A 15,679-nucleotide genomic window follows, 5' to 3' on the forward strand; every position below is an offset into this window, starting at 1 on the left:
ATATAATAGCGCCATACACTGTGTCCCTGATTATAATAGCACCATACACTGTGTCCCTAATTATAATAGCACCATGCACTGTGTCACACACACAGTGCACCATAGAGCCCCCTGTAGAGAGTGCCCACCCATAGAGCCCCCTGTAGGTAGTGCTACCCATAGAGCCCCCTGTAGACAGTGCCACCCATAGAGCCCCCTGTAAACTGCTCCCCCATGAATATTGCCCCCTATAGAGCCTCCTGTAGATATTGCCCCTCATAGAGCCCCCTGTAGAGAGGGCTCCTCAGAGCGCCTTGTAGACCGTGCCCCCCATGTATAGTGCCCCCTATGGAGCCTCCTGTAGATAGTGCCACCTGTAGATAGTGCTCCCCATAGAGCCTCCTGTAGATAGTGCCCCTTGTAGATAGTGCTCCCCATAGAGCCTCCTGTAGAAAGTGCCAGCAATAGATATTGTTCCCCATAGAGCCTCCTATGGATACTGCTCCCCATAGAGCCATCTGTAGATACTGCTCCCCATAGATAGTGCCCCTTGTAGATAGTGCTCCCCATAGAGCCTCCTGTAGAAAGTGCCAGCAATAGATATTGTTCCCCATAGAGCCTCCTATGGATACTGCTCCCCATAGAGCCATCTGTAGATACTGCTCCCCATAGATAGTGCCCCCCATAGATAGTAAACCCAGTTAGATGGTGCCTTCATAGAGCCCCCTGTAGGTAGTGCCCCCCATAGAGCCCCTAGAAAAAAGTGGCCCCCATTGATCCGCCTGTAGATAATGCCTCACAAACAGCCCCCTGTAGATACTGCTTATAGGGCCCCCTGTAGATAGAACCCTCTGCAGATAATGCCACTCACACTGTTAACTAAGAAAAAAAAACAAAAAAAAAACAAAACAACTTTATATACTAACCTGATCCCGTTCCCACGCCAGCCTCTAGCTCTCTTCTGAAGATTCTGTAGGTAGTGCCCCCCAATAGAAAGTGCCCCTTATAGATAGTGAATCCCTTTAGATACTGCTCCCCATAGAGCCCCCTGTAGATACAGCTCCTCACAGATAGTGCCTCCATAGAGCCCCCTGTAGCTAGTGTCCCCATAGAGCCCCCTGTAGCTAGTGTCCCCCATAGAGCCCCATGTAGATAGTGTCCCGCAAAGAGCCCCTTGTAGCTAGTGTCCCCCATAGAGCCCCGTGTAGATAGTGTCCCCCATAGAGCCCCATGTAGATAGTGTCCCCCATAGAGCCCCGTGTAGATAGTGTCCCCATAGAGCCCCCTGTAGATAGTGTCCCCCATAGAGCCCCCTGTAGATAGAGCCCCCTGTAGATAGTGCCCCCTGTAGATAGTGCCCCCGTATATAGTGCCCCCGTAGATAGTGGCCCCCATAGATCCCCTGTAGATAGTGCCTCACAAACAGTCCCCTGAAGATACTGCCCCCTGCATATAGGGCTCCCTGCAGATATGACCCTCTGCAGATAATGCCACTCACACTAAAAACAAAAACAACTTTATATACTAACCTGATACCATTCCCACGCCGTCCTCTAGCAATACAGGCCTGCTTTCTTCTGAGCAGGTCTGCTGGATTAGAACGATGCAAGCGGGGCGATGACGCCATCACGCTGCTTGCGTCATTGAAAAGTGCTGAATGGCAGGGCAAGAAACTAATGTTCCTTACCCTGTCAGCGCTTGTAATTGTATCTGCGTCCCATAGACAAAGATACAATTATAGTGCAGGAGGGGGGGTGGCGGTTGGTTTCAGTGGTGTCGTCGCCCCCTCAGATAGGCCGAAGGCCACCACCTGAGATTAGAGGCTCACCTCACCGACAGTGTGGCCCTGTACCAAGGGAATATTTAGATGGTGCTGTTGTACTGTGGTTGTTGTTCCCGCTGAGAACCATGTGGTAAAAACAGTGCGCATTTTTTTTGCGGTTTCAGTGAGCTTTACCTGTGCTAGCTGCGGAAACGCACCAACTTACAGTAAAACCGCAGTTTATATAGCGCCACTTAAGCTCCCTTTAGGATTCCCCTTCTACAGGGAGTCCCCGACTTCTCTCCATCCCCACTGCAGATAGCGCCATCCCCATGTAGATAGCACCCCCCCAACTAAAGCCCCCCCCCCCACCCCGCAGTTCATAGCGCCACCTAAACTCCCTCTAGGAGCTGAATCCCTGGTGTCAGATCAAATGGACAGTGATGTTAGGGTCTCACTCTAGGAGCGGAATCCCCGTTTGACACTCTGGCCGGGGCTTCCACTACTGGAGAAGCCCCTGGCGTCCCTATCCATATCCCGCTCTGGCAGGAGATTCCGCTTTTAGAGTTAACCCCTGATGTCACTGTCCATATCAGAGGGATGTGATTCCGCTCCTACAGGGAGCTACAGTGGTGCTAACTGCAGGAAGGTGGTGCCATAAATGTGTGTGGGGGGTGCTATCCACAAGCGGGTTTATACTGTATGGGGCAGCTGTGGGGGCATTATACTGGGTGGGGGAATTATACTGTATGGGGGCATTATACTGGGTGGGGCAGCTATGGGGGCATTATACTGCATGGGGGAATTTGTTTGAGAATTATACTGCATGGGAGCATCTCTGTGGGCATTATACTGTTTGGGGCATCTGTGTTGGCTTTATACTGTATGGTGGCAGCTATGGGTATATTATACTGTGTGGGGTGCACTATGGGAGCATGATACTGTGTGGGCTGAACCGGGTGTGTATGAGCGGGGATTGGGTGGGATCAGAGGCGTGGCTTAAAATATATATATTGCCGCTGTGTGCTGCATCCATTGTCCCTCTTTTTGATACTTGAAAGTATATCACTGTCTACAGGGGGGCTGTATATCACTGTCTACAGGGGGGCTGTATATCACTGTCTACAGGGGGGCTGTATATCACTGTCTACAGGGGGGGCCGTATATCACTGTCTAACGTGGGTGCTGTATAGTACTGTCTACAGGGGGTGCTGTATAGTACTGTCTACAGGGAGGCTGTATGGCATAATCTACAGGGGGCACTATCTACAAGGGTGGGCTGTGTGTGGCACCCTGGGGAGGGGGGCCCAGTCAAATGTTTGCTATGGGGCCCAGTGTTTCCTAGTTACGCCCCTGAGTCTGTTCTTGATATAGGTGCAGGTCCCAGAGCTGTGATCAGCATATATCAGACATTTTTTGCATTTCCAGTGGATATGTCATAAATGTCTAAGAGAATAATGTGTATATTCTAATGTGAATATACCCCAAGGCCTTGTTCACACAGTGCAGATTTGCTGCAGATTTCGCATGCATTTTTTAATCCAAAACCAGAATTGGATCCAGGATAGCAAGCCTATAGGGCTTTCCCTTATCTATTCCTTCTGTTTAGGTTCCATTCTTGGTTTTGGCGTGAAAAAAAATACATAAAAAATCTGCACTGTGTAAACAAGGCCCCAGGAAACGCTGCAGCTTTTTTTGCAGATTTTGTGCTTGCTGCAGAAACACCACTATCTGGATAAATGGAACTAATTTTCAGTTGCAGAAACTTCTGCAACAACATCTACAGAGTGTGCAGGGGTCCTTAGGGTATGTTTAGGCGCGGCAGAAAAACTGCTGCGTTTTCATAGGAGAAATTGACATGTTGCAGATTGAGAATCCGCAACGTGGGTCAGTATTCACACTTATTTTCTGCTGACTTTTTCCTGCAGCGTGTGGATGACATATGTTCAAATCTCATCCACTTTGCTGCTACTGTATTAGGCTGGGTTCACACGACCTATTTTCAGGCATAACCGAGGCGTATTATGCCTCGTTTTACGCCTGAAAATAGGGCTACAATACGTCGGCAAACATCTGCCCATTCATTTGAATGGGTTTGCCGACGTACTGTGCAGACGACCTGTAATTTACGCGTCGTCGTTTGACAGCTGTCAAACGACGACGCGTAAATTGACTGCCTCGGCAAAGAAGTGCAGGGCACTTCTTTGCCACGTAATTTGAGCCGTTCTTCATTGAACTCAATGAAGAGCAGCTCAAGATATACGAGCGTCACAGACGCCTCGTATATTACGAGGAGGAGCATTTACGGCTGAAACGACGCAGCTGTTTTCTTCTGAAAACAGGCTGTCATTTCAGCCGTAAATGACAGCTAGCGTGTGAACATACCCTGATGCTTCATAATTTCCGCACAGACAATCCAGTTGGAAATTCTGCCGTTTTTACCCTACGTGTGAACATACCCTTAGTATGATGGATGCTTCCAGGTAACATACTGTAGCTGCATCATGTCATTACACAAAATTTCACACATACACGCACACACATTTTTTTATGCGGTCATACAAAAGTATTACTTAAAGGGGAAATCCAGTCAAAATGATCTGATATGTCAATGTACATTCTAATCAATAGTGGGTTGCTTGAATGTTGTATCAAATTTTGAGTTACAGAAATATCTAAGCAGTGTCAAAGGGCTCTTTGGAGCCCTTTTGTTCCCAGTCACTGATTCCCAGGTAATCAGTCACTGTCACAGAAGATCATTATGCCTGAATTTCTCTTTTAAGTTCTCCTTCGCACATAGATTTTTTTTCTTCTGCCATTTTAAACTGCATGAAAAATTGCACGATTAAAATGGCAATGTTTTGTAAAATGTAACAGTGTTTTTAGTGGAGTTTTTCATTTCGTGTCATTTTCTACATTTTTTTTTACATAGCGTTTTTGAAGTCCTGTAGAGAAGTTTATAGGAAAAATGCTTGGAAAAAACGCCATACCCAGAGCATGCTGCATTTGGAAAAAATGCCACTGACCATAGAATTGCCTCAAAAACGGCACAAATCAGGACGCAGTGTGTGTAGTGCTTTTGATATTATACTTTAAACATTAATGTAACATATAGCCACACCACAAAAACTCCACTAAATCCAGCCTAAAGACGACCTTTAGAAGCACTGAAAGAACAATTCTGTTTTATCATTAATAACAGAATCTCTCCCACTGCTAGATCAAGTAATCTGCCAATAGAGCAGGGTATAGACAGTATATAGTCAGCGTCCCATTTGGAGACTACAGACTGCTTGAAATGATAATCTACTGTATATCTAAAGCTCTGTTCACACCACGCTTTTGCATTAATTGAAAGTTACTGGGGGATTTTTGTGTGTCAAATTTACCTTTGCAACAGGACACAAAAATGATCTAGGTTCATTTTTTTCTGTCCTGATTAAGAACAAGATCCAGAGAGATCCTGTTTTTTGTACAATAGAAGTTGCATTCTGTTTTAAAGGTATTTTTTTTTCTATAATCTTGAAGAGAAAATAAATGGTCAACAGGATGCGAAAATGTGGTGCGAACAGACCTTTATGGGGAAAATTACTAAAGTTTCTATGCCAGAAAATTTCGCAGGCAGCATTCATTAATATATTACAAAGAGTTTATGAAAAAGTATAGTATCCCTTTAACATAAGGACATAACTGGCAAAAACAAACATAATCTAAAATCTTACCTTATTATACGTACTAAATATTTCAGCTACTGTCAGCCACCTGCAGATTCCAGCTTTCACGGTGAAGGACTGAACGTTTCTTCCTGGCATCAGACGTTTTATAATTCTCCTCCCAAGCAAACAGCAAGTCCACAGAATATCCTGTGATCTGGGTGTGATGAAAACAACATCAGCTTGAGTCGTGTATATACTAGTCCTTCTCAATGAATTAGAAGATCATCAAAAAGTTAATATATTTTAGTAATTCAATTCAAAAAGTGAAACTCATATTCTATAGATTCATTACACACAGAGTGATCTATTTCCAGCATTTTTTTATTTTAATGTTGTTGATTATGGCTCAGAGTATGTTCGCACAAGCTATTTTCAGCCGTTTTTCAGAACGTAAACGTCCCGAAAAACGGCTGTAGAATCGGAAGCAGAATGTCTCCAAACATCTGCCCATTGATTTCAATGGGAAATACAGTCTTCTGTTCCGACGGGGCGTTATTTTACGCCTTGTTTTAAAAAAACGGCACGTAAAAAGATGACCGTGAAAAAGAAGTGCATGTAACTTCTTGGGACGTTTGTGGACCCATTTTTCATTGACTCTATAGAAAAACAGCTCCAAAAACAGCCATAAAAAAAGCTGCGAAAAACACGAGTTGCTAAAAAAACTTCTGAAAATCGGGAGCTGTTTTCCCTTGAAAACAGCTCCGTATTTTCAGATGTTTTTTATTAAGCATGTGAACATACCCTTAGGCCTTGTTCACACAGTGCAGATTCTTTTCAGATTTTGCGCGCATTTTTTAAAACAAAATCAGGAACGGAATCTAAACAAAAGAAATGTATAAAAGGAAGTGTCTCCACTCCTGGATCCAATTCTAGTTTTGGCAGTCAAATCTGCAACAAGGTCCTATTAAATAAGTTTTGTTCTCAAATTGTGAACCCCACTGGGGACAGTGAGTGATGACAACTTCTGTACAGTGCTGTAGAATATGTTGGCACTATATAAAAAAAATAGCTGCAAGCGAGGTATTGCGGAGTGGAGCGAGGTTTGTGAGAAGTGAAGTGCGATTTTGAAGATAAGGAGAGCACTGGAGCGTGGTGAAACCGTAGCGGAGTGTGGCTTGACTGGGGTAGAAGTAAACAGGATCTTTAATTAGCTTAGTGGGAATAAGTGATAGTGGTCTGCATTATAATTTTAGGCCACTAGGTGGGGGTATGGACATGGCCTCGGTAGGGTTTATATAAAGGAGGTGTTAAGGAGAGGGTATCTCAGTTGGTGCCAGTATAGAGAAGTTGAGGGAGCAGTTTGAAGTGCTAGGAGCAGTAAGTATAGTGGGGCTAGGCATGGCGTCCTTCATGGAGGATTTTTTTGGCGGCCGTCCACAATGCTGTGACCCAGCGGGGCCAGGACTGCGTGCAGGCCACGCTAATGGCTGCAGTTACTGAAAGTGGGGAGGCGGCGGCGGAACCTACGGTCCGGGAGCAGGCCCGTCGTTCTAGGCCGCCTGAGCACCTTAGTCCCGAGGCTACCCCCAGGGTCCGGCGCCAGTTAAGGAGCTCCTCCAGGGACCCTCCCGTGCTTGCCGGCCAGCGGCGTTCTGCTCCGGCGGGCTTGCGGTCGGGGAGGAATCCTGTTAGACGGCGGGACCCAGTGGAAGGCGGGAGGGGGGACGTCCCACCTCCCCCTTCTTCCCTACGTGACGAGGCGGTGTGTGCAGCGGCTGAAACACCTGGTGTGAGGCCGGCCGGGGAGGTAGTCAGACAGGTGAGCTTACATGTTGCAGGAACCGCCCGTACCCAGCAGCGCGCGGGCTCCCGGAGGAGGATGTCTCGAGCTGCTTCACCTGCTGGAGCAGGGGGGAGTGTTGGGCCTGCAGAGCTGGTTTTGCAGCGTCACAGCCTGGTCATTCCGGCTGGTCGGCGGCATGTACGGCGTGGAGGTGGGGCGGAGCTAGAATCCCCTGCGACCGCATGCAAAGATGGAGCGGCAATGGCGGCTGGGGAGTCCCAGGAAGATGGGGAACTTACGAACTGGATCGGGCGGAGGATGTCCCACCTCAGAGAGGTCTGCTTCCAGGAGATGTGACGGCCGGTGGAGAGTCGGGACGGCCTGGATGTCGGGACGGAGTCCTGATGGCGGCTGCTGGGGATCCTGCCCAGGGACAGCCAGGTGAGGGCGGGGCCAGGACTGCGTGCAGGCCACGCTAATGGCTGGAGTTACTGAAAGTGGGGAGGCGGCGGCGGAACCTACGGTCCGGGAGCAGGCCCGTCGTTCTAGGCCGCCTGAGCACCTTAGTCCCGAGGCTACCCCCAGGGTCCGGCGCCAGTTAAGGAGCTCCTCCAGGGACCCTCCCGTGCTTGCCGGCCAGCGGCGTTCTGCTCCGGCGGGCTTGCGGTCGGGGAGGAATCCTGTTCGACGGCGGGACCCAGTGGAAGGCGGGAGGGGGGACGTCCCACCTCCCCCTTCTTCCCTACGTGACGAGGCGGTGTGTGCAGCGGCTGAATCCCCTGGTGTGAGGCCGGCCGGGGAGGCAGTTAGGCAGGTGAGCTTACATGTTGCAGGAACCGCCCGTACCCAGCAGCGCGCGGGCTCCCGGAGGAGGATGTCTCGAGCTGCTTCACCTGCTGGAGCAGGGGGGAGCGTTGGGCCTGCAGAGCTGGTTTTGCAGCGTCACAGCCTGGTCATTCCGGCTGGTCGGCGGCATGTGCGGCGTGGAGGAGGGGCGGAGCTAGAATCCCCTGCGACCGCATGCAAAGATGGAGCGGCAATGGCGGCTCGGGAGTCCCAGGAAGATGGGGAACTTACGAACTGGATCGGGCGGAGGATGTCCCACCTCGGAGAGGTCTGCTTCCAGGAGATGTGACGGCCGGTGGAGAGTCGGGACCGCCTGGATGTCGGGACGGAGTCCTGATGGCGGCTGCTGGGGATCCTGCCCAGGGATAGCCAGGTGAGGGCGGGCTGGGGGTCTGTTTTACCTGTGGGGGGTGGGGGGCATGAGCGTATATATTACAGGGAGTTTTGTCTGGGGTTTTGCAATGGTTGGCACGTGTTGGGGGGGTCACACGGCGGTCTAGGGTCCCCTGCAATGGCGTGATCAGCTTTAGGGCCGCCGCCTGATATGAGTGTCCTGGTTGCGCACCCGCCCATTGCGGGGCCTGTGGGTGCGTCGGGAGCCGGAGCAGTCGCAATGTGCACCTCGGGGGTGGCAATGGCAGAGAGCATTTCGCCTGAGGTGGTGGATGCGCCAGCAGGTTCGAGCAAAAAGTCTGAGGGTAGTGGGGCTAAAGCCAAGGCGGCGGAGAATGTGAGGCTGGCGGATGCGGCAAAAGGGGAGGTGTACGTGTGTTTTTAAGGTCCTTTAGGCGCTCATTTAAAAGCAGAGACCAAGGAGAAGATTCGGAAAGACGAATACGTTGAAATCTTCTCTTTGTTAGCTCTGGAAAAATTTTATTGGATAGGGTTAAACTGGACGAGAGTAAAAAGGACGGGGAAGAGAAGCGGCATTATCGTTTGATTCCTCGCACTTTTTTGAATTGGCTTCAGGTGTTTGCAATATTGGCCAGCGTGGTAGGGGAGAAGGCACCCGAGAATTGTTCGGCGCTTTTTTGTTATATGGATGGGATTGCGGAAGCTTATCGTGTGTACGGTGGTGTGGCGTGGTTACGGTACGATGAGCAGTTTCGCCAGAGGAAGTCGGTGCGGCCTAGTTTTCGTTGGGACCATAAAGACATTAGTCTATGGATGAGGCTTATGGCGGCACCCAAAGGGGGGGCAGTCCTTTTCTTGAACAGCCGGGGGTTCCTCAGCAGCGGGGTCCTCGGCTGGTTCGTGCAAGGGCTGTTGTTGGCAGTTCAACGAGAGACACTGCAAGTTCTTGTCGGAATGACGCTACAAGCATGAGTGCTCAGGATGCGGTGGAGGACACAGCTTGTCGCGGTGTTTCAAGAGGGGAAAAGGTAAAGGTGCGGATGTTGGACAAAAGCGGGATGACGCCGGTGAGGGTGGCAAAGTTGCGGCGGCTCCTCGTGAGGTATACAGATAAGTCGGCAGCGGAATTTTTGCTAACTGGGTTTTCAGACGGTTTTCGTATCCCTTGTCGATTGGACGGTTCCGGGCGTGTTTATAAGAACTTGGCATCGGCGTTAGAACAACCAGGCATTGTTTCAGAAAAAATCGCGAAGGAAGTTCGGCTGGGGCGGATTGCAGGTCCCTTCTGCGATCTACCATGGCCTAACATGTGGGTTTCTCCTTTGGGCTTGGTCCCAAAGAAGGAACCTAACAATGTTCGCCTCATTCATCACCTGTCGTACCCTGCGGGTGGGTCGGGGAATGACGGCATTGATCCCGACTTATGTTCTGTATCTTATACGTCGTTTGATACCGCTGTTTCGTGGGTGCGAAAATTTGGCAGGGGGTCCTTGCTAGCAAAAACTGACATCGAGGCGGCCTTTCGGTTGCTGACGGTGCATCCTGATAGTTTCCCATTGCTGGGTTTTTGCTGGCAAGGAGCATTTTACATGGATTGTTGTCTTCCAATGGGCTGTTCGATCTCGTGTGGGTATTTTGAGGCGTTCAGTACATTTTTAGAGTGGGTGGTGCAACAGGAGGCGGGCTGGATGTCCGTGTTGCATTATCTAGATGATTTTTTGTTTGTGGGCCCCCCGGGTTCGAGGGTCTGCTCGATTTTGTTGCGTACGATGGAGTGCATAGCGGGTTTGTTCGGAGCCCCATTGGCTCCTGAAAAAACGGAAGGTCCGGCGACACAGGTTAAGTTCTTAGGGATCATAATTGATACCGAACGGATGGAGTGCAGACTGCCGGCGAGAAAGTGGTTGATTTGCGTGATACTATCGCTCGCATGGGGGGGGGAAGCAGAAAGTGCATCTACGGGCGGTTCAGTCCTTGTTAGGAAAATTGAATTTCGCTTGTAGGATATTGCCTATCGATAAGGTGTTCTGCCGCCGGCTGGCTTTAGCTACTGATTTGGAGATGCATACGGATGCGTCGGGAGCGCATGGGTTTGGTGCATATTTTCAGGGAGAGTGGTGTGCAGGGGCATGGCTGGCTTCATGGCGGGAGAAGAGACTGTTTGCTAACTTGGCATTGTTGGAATTGTTCCCTATTGTTTTGCCAGCCGAAATTTGGGGTGAGCGTTTTTGCTGCGACAATTTGGGTGTGGTCCAAGCCATTAACAAACAGACGGCCAGTTCCCCCCCTGGGTGAGGCTGTTGCTTCAACTGGTGCTGCAGTGTCTCAGTTTGAATGTGTGTTTTGTTGCTGTTCATGTTCCTGGCATTGTTAACAATATCACTGATTCTCTGTCTCGTGGTCTAGGGGTATAGGCGGCGCTGATCAGACGGTTCTAGTACCTGGGCGGCTTATTCCAGGGTGTGGACACGTTGGAAAGGCTTGATGCTGCAAGTAGGTTTGCTGGTGTCGGATGATTCCTTGTCAACGTTGTTGTTATATTTTATTGGTTTGTCTTTTAGTGAAGGGGCATCTTTTTCAGTGGCATCGCAGAGAGTGGCCGTGGTGGCATTTTGGTGTAAGTTAAAAGTGGTCCTTGATGTGTCCAAGTCCTTTTTTGTTCGACAGGCGCTTAGGGGCTACCGTAGAGGAGGGGTTCGGCAGGATGTTAGGCACCCCGTATCGTTCGAATTGTTGGGGAAGTTGTGCGCCAGTCTGGGTAGAGTGTGTACTTCACAGTACGAGGTGTGTTTGTTCCAGGCTGCGTTCTCCTTGGCGTTTTTTGGGGCTTTAAGAATTTTGGAGTTGGTAGCACAGAGTGGCTTGGTGGATGGGGGTTTGCTGGTGGATGACGTTGCAGTAATGGGTGACATCGTGTCTTGTTTGATTCGGCAGTCTAAAAAAGACAAGGAAGGAAAAGGGGTGAAGGTGGTGTTGACACGATTAGGGGGCTCTCCATGATGCCCGGTGGGGTGTGTGGAGCGTTTTTTGGATATTCGAAAGACTGGTGGGGGCCCCTTCCTAATAACTGCAGGTCCTTGTCTAGGTTTCAGTTTATTGCGGTTTTCCGGAAGTGCTTGGTGGCCCTGGGTTTGAACGCTAGGGAGTTTTGTTCGCATTCATTATGGATTGGGGCAGCTACGGAGGCATCCTGGTGGGGTTTAGGGGATGCAGTGGTTAAGAAGATTGGACGTTGGGAATCTGCTAGGTTCAGGGGGTATGTCAATCCTCAGTTGTTACAGTGCTGGGTCAGTTTTGCCAGAAGCTGCTGGGGTGTTATGGTTGAATTTGTCTGCTATTTTATTATTTGTGTTTCAAGAGCGGAGGCATGTCTGGCGTGGATTGTTGGCCATTCATACGTGTACTTGGGTGCACTGCGAGCCGATGTTCGACATCACGGTCGGCATATTGGCTTCAACAGGTCGGAGATGCAGGTTCGCTGGTTGGGGCTGCAGGGTATGCTCTGGAATAGGGTGTTGTCGGAAGTCCCGTTCTATGCAGGTATTGATAGGCCACTGGATATTTTGTTGTTACACGTCGGGGGTAACGATTTGGAACTTCGCCCCTCTAGAGAGTTTGTGCGGGATATCAAATTGGATCTTTTGAGGCCAGACAGGTGTGGCAGAACGCTAGGAGTGTGGAGGGTTTGAACAGGGCTAGGGCAAAAATTAACAAAGAGGTTTCATGTTTTGTCCACCGTAACGGGTGTTTTGCAGTTTGACACAATGACCTGGAATCATTGTCCCCGGGATTTCGCCGCAGCGATGGGGTTCACCTTAGCCCAGTTGGCATAGATATGTAATGACGGGGTAGGGAGACAGACAGATGAGCCCTAATCTACCTGCCACTCAGTCCCTGCCTACTTGCACGGCCCGTCCTAGGCGACGGCGTACAACTGGGCGACGGTCCCTACGCTCAATATGTGTACGACAGACAAACAGACAAGGGTACACAGAAGCTAAGGGAAATGGGGCAGTTGCCCACGGCAACAGGAGTAGTGAACGAGCCGAGTCAAACCAGGAGTGTACGAGGTACCAAACACAGAGCAGGAGCGTAGTCAGTAAAGCCAGGGTCAAAATGAAGCAAGGTCAATAATAATAGCAGTAGCAGCAGAGCCAGGAAACAGGAAAAAATCACAGGCAAAGACAAGCAGGAAATGAAGGTATAAATAGACAGAGGGCGGGAGCTAGAACCGCTGTGATAGGTTCTCCCACTCCTGAGCCTACCAGCCTGAGTGGTAGCAGATCGAGTCACTCTATCAGACCTAGGAGCAGGTGCAGACTGATTAAGCATGGGCATCGACACAGAAGCTGTGTCTGGCAGATCCTTTACAGTATCCCCCCCTTTTATGAGGAGCCACTGGACCCTTTCTAGGTGGACCTGGCTTATTGGAGAACCGAAGATGGAACCTTCTGAGCAACACCCCAGCGTGAACATCCCGGGCGGGTGTCCAAGTCCTCTCCTCAGGCCGTATCCTCTCCAATGGACCAGGTACTGGAGGAAGCCTTGGACCATCCTGCTGTCCACAATCTTGGCCACCTCGAATTCTACCCCTTCAGGGGTGAGAACAGGGACCGGAGGTTTCCTCGAGGTAGCCAAGAATGGGGAGCAGCGTTTCAGGAGGGAGGCATGAAACACGTTGTGTATTCGAAAAGACGGGGGTAAGTCCAGTTGGAAGGAGACAGGGTTAATGACCTCAATGACCTTGTATGGCCCTATATACCGGGGAGCAAATTTTTTGGACGGGACTTTAAGGCGCAAATTTTTTGAAGACAGCCACACCAGAATCCCGACCACAAACAAGGGGTTAGCAGAACGTCTTCTATCTGCCTGAGTCTTTAGTAGAGATGAGCGAACCGGGACAACCGAACCCGGTTTCGGTCCGAACATCGCGAAAAGTTCGGTTCGCAGTGAATCCGAACTTCACCGGGTTCGGCCGAACACGTTTTGACCGAATCCGGGCGGGCAGAAAAAACATTACAAAAATATTATACTAATCGGCAGCCACTTGTCTCTATCAATCACTGATAGAGAAAAGAGGCTGCTGATTAAAAATAAAATAAAAAGCATTTCATACGTACCCAGTCGTTGTCCCTCTTCTTCCTCCAGTCCGACATTTTTTCCTGACGCGGCAGCCTGTGATTGGCTGCAGAGGCCGCTGCAGCCTGTGATTGGCTGCAGCGGCCGCGGCAGCCTGTGATTGGCTGCAGAGGCCGCTGCAGCCTGTGATTGGATGCAGAGGCGGTCACGTGATGTGCGTGACCGCCACTACAGCCTATGATTGGCTGCAGCGGCGACATGGATGAAACGTCATCGCTGGAGGCCGGACAAGAGGAATGTAAGTATGAACGTTTTTTTAATTTTTTTTTATTACATTAAAATTGTCTTTTCCGCGCGCCGAGCATGGTACTGTCAAGGTTGCTGAAAGAGTTAGAGCAGCCCATTAACTCTTTCAGCACCCTGGACAGTACCATGCTCGGCGCACGGAAATTACAGGTTCGGTCAAAACTAGTTCGGTCCGAATCGACCTTTTTCGTGAAATTCGGCGAACTAGCCGAACCGAACTTTTCATAAGTTCGCTCATCTCTAGTCTTTAGTATGCTCTGGGACGCCTCTAGGTTCTTCTGAACCTGGGCCCCGACATCTACCTCAGGATTGTTGGAACCACCAGGTGAAATGGAAGAGAACCGTGGATTAAACCCAAAATTACAGAAAAAGGGGAGACCCCTGACGAGTTACTGACCCGGTTATTAAGGGAAAATTCGGCGAGGGAAATGAAGGAGACCCAATCATATTGACAGTCAGAGATAAAACACCTTAAATATTGTTCTAGAGACTGATTAGTCCTCTCGGTTTGGCCATTAGTTTCAGGATGCAAGGCCGAGGAGAAGGACAGATCAATCTCCAACTTTTTACAGAAAGCTCTCCAAAACAATGAAACAAATTGTACCCCCCTGTCAGAAACAATATTGACAGGAACCCCATGGAGACGCAGGATGTGTTTGACAAATAAGGTAGCTAACGTCTTAGCATTGGGTAGTTTCTTGAGGGGCACAAAGTGGCACATCTTACTGAAGCGGTCTACTACAACCCACACCACCAACTTTCCTTGAGATGGAGGCAGATCGATGATAAAATCCATGGAGATATTGGTCCAAGGTCTCTGGGGAATGGGCAAAAAACATAGTAAGCCTGCTGGTCGGGACCTGGGAGTCTTGGACCTAGCACAAATTTCACAAGCGGCGACGTAGGCCTTAACGTCTTTAGGCAACCCAGGCCACCAATAGTTTCTGGCAATGAGGTGCTTGGAACCCAGGATACCTGGATAAGGGTAGTATATTTCAGTGAAATATATAAATAAAACTGGATATTTTTTGGAGAGCGCTACTTGATATGAAGAAAAAGCAGATGAGTAATCATGAGTTGATTTATTATGCAACGCGTTTCAACGCAGGACATGCGTCTTCGTCAGGCAAAGAAATCGGTATAACAGAGCAGCACAGTGTACAGTTTAAATATACAAAGGAAGATGGGGAGGGGTTAAAAAAAACGCCAAAAAACACATAGTCATTAAGAAGGTAAATAAGACCAGGTGTGTCTGACAGCATTAGGTACATATTCACATTTAAAAAACATTGAATGCGTTTAAAAAAGTGCATACATAGGGGTATATATGGATCAACAGCAGTGACAGCAGAGATAGAAAAACATGAAAACAGTCCCAACAAAGTGGAACATAGTATTTAAGGAACAGATGATGAACGGATGTAGAAGACAAAACGGGGAGGGTAGTAGACCAGATGACATTTCAGGGCCTGAGAGGATTAGTACAATTAAGAGGCTTACCGCAGTTCAGAAGAGGCAATAAAAGGATGAACAAACAAATGAGAACACGATCCGAAGAACACCGAAGTGCAGAGAGATAAGGCAGCAGTAAACAAATGCCGGCATAAACGTAGTCAAGACGACCACAGTAGCTACGGTGGCCGCAAAAGGAAAAAAAAGGGTAAAAGGCAAAGGGACAGCACAGACAGAGGATGTATCGCTACATGGCAAGGGGTAAGATAAAAAGGGATTATTACATTGTGATCATATTTTTTTGGGAATACAAAGGAAACAATGGTAAAGGGTAGTAGAATAGTTACAATAATAAGATTATCAATCCGATAAAAGGGAAAATGGAGAGATAAGTTCATTCAGAGAAAGTGAATATGAAGGAAATATGAAATAAAGCATATATATAATAATAAATATATATCA

The 15,679-nt window shown here is 49.0% G+C and overlaps 1 protein-coding gene across 1 annotated transcript in view; it reads right to left on the reverse strand.

Annotated features, from left to right (window-relative positions):
- The window catches only part of LOC142657160 (dimethylaniline monooxygenase [N-oxide-forming] 2-like), a 44,330-nt gene extending 28,978 nt beyond the window's left edge, over positions 1-15,352 (reverse strand). The window contains exons 1-2 of the mRNA XM_075832211.1: positions 15,266-15,352; positions 5,464-5,611 (exon numbers count right to left, since the gene is read on the reverse strand). The gene's annotated coding sequence lies outside the window, so the exon portion shown is untranslated. The remainder of the gene's footprint in view (positions 1-5,463; positions 5,612-15,265) is intronic.
- Positions 15,353-15,679: the final 327 nt, after the last annotated feature.

The sequence above is a fragment of the Rhinoderma darwinii genome, chromosome 7 (assembly GCF_050947455.1).
Source record: "Rhinoderma darwinii isolate aRhiDar2 chromosome 7, aRhiDar2.hap1, whole genome shotgun sequence".
NCBI classification, from domain to species: domain Eukaryota; kingdom Metazoa; phylum Chordata; class Amphibia; order Anura; family Rhinodermatidae; genus Rhinoderma; species Rhinoderma darwinii.